At 35.5% G+C, this 6,553-nt stretch overlaps 1 pseudogene; it reads right to left on the bottom strand.

The window, feature by feature from the left end:
• Positions 1–296: 296 nt before the first annotated feature.
• Positions 297–6,108, bottom strand: LOC143622448 (TMV resistance protein N-like; annotated as a pseudogene).
• Between the last annotated feature and the right edge of the window lie 445 nt (positions 6,109–6,553).

The raw sequence follows: 6,553 nt of genomic DNA, 5'->3' as shown, positions 1-6,553 counted from the left end.
TTTACTAATCACGTGAAAATAACGTTAAAAGTGGCGGAAGGTTAATCAGGCATCATGTGGTGGCGTTGATAGCCGAAAGACAAGGGCACATGCACCAATCAGCCGGTGTCCCGATGATTGAGTGTTATGTGTCTTATGTCCAAGGCTTGATTGGTGTGCATGAATTAAAAAATACGTGAATATGTATAATTTGATTCAATTGAGCCTCATAATCACGAGTGTAAACAAACAACATCGTTAAATTTTGAATTGTACCTGATTAAGACAAATACTCATGTTGTGGCTGACAAGCTTATTTACAGCTCTACGTAGCACTTGGTCTTCCATGGTGGATTCAAGATTTCCTCAGCCAAAATGAATGTAAAACCATAGGATTCAAGTTGATTCGTGTACCCACAAATACGCAGACCTTTCAACTGATAAATGCTCTGTGGAAGACGATTAATTTCTGTATCTTCTATCCATAACTCTTTCAAACATTCTAAACTCCCAAGTTCCTCTGGCAATTTCTTAATACTACCACAAGAGCTGATCTCTAAAAGTTTTAAGCATTTCATCTTACATATGTTGTTTGGAATACTGAGCAATAATCCACTATTCCTAATGATTAAGTTCTCTAAACACTCTAATCTGCATATATTCTCAGGTAACTGCTCAAGAGCCCGACAATACCAAAGTTCAAGTGATTATGTTAAACCTGGCGAAACACGAATTTAACCAAACCAACAAAACACGAATTTAACCAAACCAACAAGTGATTCAATTCAGCCTCATAAGCACCAGTGTAAACAAACATCATCGTTCAACTCAAGCATTCTCGAATAATGTGCAAATATATGTAGAGAGTAAAGGCCCTTATTTTGACTAGTTTGTGGTCAAAACTGTTTTTTTTTGTTTTTTTTTTTTTTTGTCAATTCTGTGTTTTTTTATCAACGAGTATTAGAGCTCCGTCAATGAGTATACGTGTTTTATACGTGTTATAAATAAATATATAAATAAAACCAATACCAATATTTAACTATATAAAAGCCTCTCGGAAATAAACTTACGGATAATTTAGAGATCCTTCATACTTCAATCCTTACCATTGAGCCGGTTCATTTTTATTTCCTCTACTATAAATTTGAACATTAAATTTTCACACATGCACATCATAAAATGAAAGTACAGAACGACCAAAAAGAGACTGAATAAACGACCAAAAAACCCGAGCCCGGATCGAGATCCGAGTAACAGTTCGTTTACTGATCTGTTCAAATCACCACATAAATTGAAGGTACAGAAAAAGATAATATAATGAAAGACAACAAATTCTGATTTCAACATTAAAATTTTCACGCATGCAGTTCGTCGAGCAGGTGATTCAAGCATTCATGATTGTAAGGAGATATTATTCACAGCTCTACCCAAAAGAACTCCGGGATGGATGTAAAACCATACGACTCCAGTTCCTCCCTGGAACCATAAACACGTAGACCTTTCAATTGATAAATGCTCCCCGGAAGACGCCTTATGCCCGTGTATTATATCCATAACTCTTTCAGCAACAAAATAATCGCAGTAACATTATTTATATAAAATAAGAACCAGGGATCAATATTATCATAATCACAGCAACAATCTAGAACCACAAAATCTGATAAATTCAGAAAGTATCTTATCAAAGTGCAAAATATACTAAATACTGACAATCACAGTTCACACAGAAATAAATTCAGAATTCACACAGAAATAAAATTCAAAAGCAAACAAATGTATGGCAAAATACAAAGTCCACACAGGAGTTTTAACAAACATGTGGTGTGCATGTATGCTCACATCACAAAATACAAAAAGACTCTTTAGCATCTCGTATCTCTTTTCACAAGACAAATTGAAGCTGAAAGCAAACAAATCAAATAAATAACCAATATTCAATTATACAAAAGCCTCTCAGAAATAAACTTACGGAGAGTTTAGCTCTAGCACCATCAACGAGTATTAGAGCTCCGTCAATGAGTATACGTGTTTTATACGTGTTGGCCCTCAAAGAATGGCCTGCAAACCATAAATTTACAAGTTTTATACGTGTTTCAAAATGCTACTTAGCAAACATAACATAAGTATATTGAGATTAAAACTGATTTAGAAAGAAAAAAATAGCACAGACGTCATGGAATGACAGGTTTCGGTCTACTAATATGTTCCAATCACTATATAAAATGATATGTTCCAATCACCATATAAAATGAAAGAAGATAACAAGGTCTTTTCATCGATTTTGATTTAAAGATGAAAATTTCTTACACAAGCATTTAGTCGAGCAGGTGGTGTGCATGAATTAAAAAATACATGAATATGTATAATTTGATTCAATTGAGCCTCATAATCACGAGTGTAAACAAACAACATCGTTAAATTGTGAATTGATTGCAAGTATAAATTCGTATATGATTAATAAAGAAGTGATTATTCTGTTTTGATGTACCTGATTAAGACAAATACTCATGTTGTGGCTGACTATCTTATTTACAGCTCTACGTAGTAGTACTTGGCATACCATCGATGATTTTCATCAGCCAAAATGGATGTAAAACCATACGACTCAAGTTGCTCCCTGGACCCATAAATGCGCAGACCTTTCAATTGATAAATGCTCTGCAGAAGACGATTAATGTCTGTATCTTCCAAGTTCCTCTGGCAATTTCTTAATATTTGGACAATTTTCGAGCTTTAAACGTTTTAAGCATTTCATCTTACATATGTTGTTTGGAATACTGAGCAATAATCCACTATCCCTAATGATTAAGTTCTCTAAACACTCTAATCTGCATATATTCTCAGGTAACTGCTCAAGATCGCAACAATAAGAAAGTTGAAGTGATTTCAGATTTTTCAACATAAAAATACTATCCGGAAGATGTTGAAACCGTTGTGCCCACAAAGATAGCTTCTCTAGACTTTCTAACTGCCAAAGATCCTGAGGAATGCTTTGGGAAAGTGCAAGCTCTCTTAAATGTTGTAAATCACATATAGTTGCTAGAAAATACTCTTGGTTCGTCATATGTACATGTAAACCAAAACCCTAGAAAATAATTTGTAACATCTTCACAACCTACCTTTATTTCCACTGTATCTATAAGAGAAGCTGACTCATGTTGTTTGTAAACCTTAAAATATGCAACATTTAAGCATTTTCTTAAGCTAAAGTGAACAAGCTTTTTAAGACATCCCACCGGAGCATGAATTTCTTTAAGATGAGAACAATAGTCAAGATATAATTTCTCAAGATGTGGAACCATCCCAATGTTAAGGTGACTCACCTTAGAACGACTGAGGTTGAGTACTTTGAGATTCGGGCATTCAACGGGCGATTGGAGTTCTACAAAGTCCCCACATCCTTCAAGATTTAACTCCTCAAGATGTGGAACCATCCCAATGTTAAGGTGACTCACCTTAGAACGACTGAGGTTGAGTACTTTGAGATTCGGGCATTCAACGGGCGATTGGAGTTCTACAAAGTCCCAACATCCTTCAAGATTTAACTCCTCAAGATGTGGAACCATCCCAATGTTAAGGTGACTCACCTTAGAACGACTGAGGTTGAGTACTTTGAGATTCGGGCATTCAACGGGCGATTGGAGTTCTACAAAGTCCCCACATCCTTCAAGATTTAACTCCTCAAGATGTGGAACCATCCCAATGTTAAGGTGACTCACCTTAGAACGACTGAGGTTGAGTACTTTGAGATTCGGGCATTCAACGGGCAATTGGAGTTCTACAAAGTCCCCACATCCTTCAAGATTTAACTCCTCAAGATGTGGGGTCATGCTAAGGTCAAAGGTTCTTAACTTCAAAGAATTACTGAGGTAAAGGAATTTAAGCTTATTAAAAACCTATCATAAGAAAAGAAAAATAGATGAGAATCAGTGTAATCACAATATATAACATTACATGCATTATTCTACCTTTCTTTCTCCTCCATCCCAGAGTTCAATTATATTGCACTCATGCATTTCAAGGTTAACAAGGTTATTTGCTTGAAACGTTTCAGGTAAAGACCGAAAAGGGTAGCAACTCCAACATAGAGATCGTAAAGCATCTGGTAAGTATTTGCTAACTTCATCAACTTCTTTTGCGTAGCATCGCACATCAAGTAGTCTAAGTTCTTCCATCTTTCTAATACCTTTCATAATAATAACAGGATGGAGATTGGAACTTCTCAAATACATACTTCTTGTTGCTTTGGTGCCCTGTACATAATAAAAAAAATGCTGGTGTGAAAATTTGTCAAAGAAAATAATATTTCCTAGTTGTCCACATTTCATATAAACTTAAAACTTACCAATTCCTTAACCAATATGTCTTCAATTTCCTCTGTAATCCATAATCGACTATGTCTGCTAGGCTCGTTAGGATGCGAACGACGCACTATATCCCAGCCCATTTCTTCTATACGGTCATGGAAGCCTAAAATGCCATAATCAGAAATAGTTATCAAAGATTTCTGCTCAAGAACACCTAAACCAATTTTAGCATAATATCCACAACTGTCAAGTATTTTGATTGCATCTTTTTTCTTCTTATATTTCATCATGCATACAACATCTAGAAAGATTTCTTTCCGATCATACTCTAGGCCATTATAGCTTATCTCCAATCTTTTCAAAGTTTGATCTTCAGGGATAGTTTTTAGTCTTTCTATGGTATCTACCCATTCAGGCTCACTTCTACCACAAAGATGTGAACCCAAAACTTTGATTGTTAAGGGAAGACCAGCAGCATAATGTACAACTTTACTTGATAGCTCTTCACACCCTTGATTTGGAATATCTTTCTTAAATGCATACCTGCTGAAGAGGCAGAGTGCTTCCTCATCTGATAACAGATTAACATCATGAATAATGCTCACTCCATGTGCTACGAGCACCTGCTGATCTCTTGTTGTGATGACAATTCTACTCCCCGGCTTAAACCAAGTAAGCTCACCAGCTAACGCGTCAAGTTGCTCTATATCATCCACATCATCTAGAACAACAAAAGCCTTTCTACCAGGCATCATCCTTTTCATCTTATTTTTCCCATCAGAAACACTTGTTACATCAATGTTTTGATCAGCTAACACATCTATAAGGACCTGCTTTTGCAGTTCCTTCAAACCAGTCGAAGAGCCTTTTGAAACTTCTCGGACATTCTCAACAAAGCTTACACCTTCAAACCAAACGGATGTTAGATCAAAAACAGCTCTCGCCAAAGTGGACTTTCCACCACCTCCTATTCCCTTGATCCCTATCAGATGAACATCTTCGGAACCAATTTCTAAAGATGAAACTACATCCTTCACCCGGGTCTCCATGCCTACTAACTTCCCATCAATTCTCGAATTAGTGAAATATGGCTTTAGGGAAATTTCTTGAACAATTTGTTGAATACATTTAGCTTCATGCCTATGAATTAAAGAAGATTCATTCAGGTTGCATGAATGTCCCTATGAAGAACATGTTACATAGGAAAGAAAAGAAGAATATAAGATGAAGGAATTACCCATTAAAAGTAGTCTTCAACTCCATCCCAGCCAAGCCGGCTGCTTCTTTGAGAGCATTTCTCCATCTTCCAACATCATCTTCATTTTCCTGTTTGATAAAGTTCAAAGCTTTCTTAGTCTTAACAAGATTTAACTCAAGTACAAAGCACTTGGATAAGAAACAAAATGCTAGAGTGGAACAAAGATAGTCGAGAGGTAGAACAAAGCTCCTACTAACCTTTTCATGTTCTGCAAAGGCTTTTCCAAATGCCCCACTTTGGTGACGGACTTCAGTGGGTTCCACATCAAAGAATATAATGCCTTTCTGGTGAAGAGCATGATAAAGATGATCAACAAAGTTCTTGCGGGTGTCTTCACCCCGAAAGCTTAAAAAGACATCATACTTGAAGCTCTTTTGAACTAATGAAGCTGAAGTAGATGCCATTGAATGTATGCTTAAAGGGTCAGATAAAACGAATTTGTTTATATGGGGAATTTGTATAATCAGAATGCAAATGAATTAACTTGTAAAGAGATGATCAAATAAGACTTCACAAACTGATATTTTGAGTGGAAAATTTGTGCAATTACGTGGAGGTAGTAAAACCTCTTATTTGGTCAATATAAGATAAGGATCCTTAACTGAATTAAAAAAATAATAATAAATAAAAAGAAGTTATGCTAGTCTGTTATAAACCTAAAATAGTAAAATAATTATATTAAGCATATTAAGTTGATTATAGAAAAAAAATGAGACACACTTTAAACACTGGTACAAAAATGATTTATTTGGGCGGTTGGCTAAACTATTTTGGGCGGTCCATATCTTAAAACCGCTTGAAACATGTATTGTTTATTTCCTACCCAAGCTAACCGCCCTAAACAAAGAAATGACAGCCTAAAATACTTATATTTTCAACCTACAAATGGATTTTGAGCGGTGACTTTTTGAACCGCCTAAAAGAGTTCTTTTTCATTGGTTTAATTTGATGCCATAATCTCCAATAAAATATTTTATATAATTTTTTAAAAAACCTTTAACAACTAATT

The sequence above is a fragment of the Bidens hawaiensis genome, unplaced genomic scaffold (assembly GCF_021521415.1).
Source record: "Bidens hawaiensis isolate Kalapana, Puna unplaced genomic scaffold, B.hawaiensis_p1.1 tig00003141_1, whole genome shotgun sequence".
NCBI classification, from domain to species: Eukaryota; Viridiplantae; Streptophyta; class Magnoliopsida; order Asterales; family Asteraceae; genus Bidens; species Bidens hawaiensis.
The sequence above is the reverse complement of the archived record's forward strand: the minus strand, read 5'-3'. Positions and strand labels throughout refer to the sequence as shown.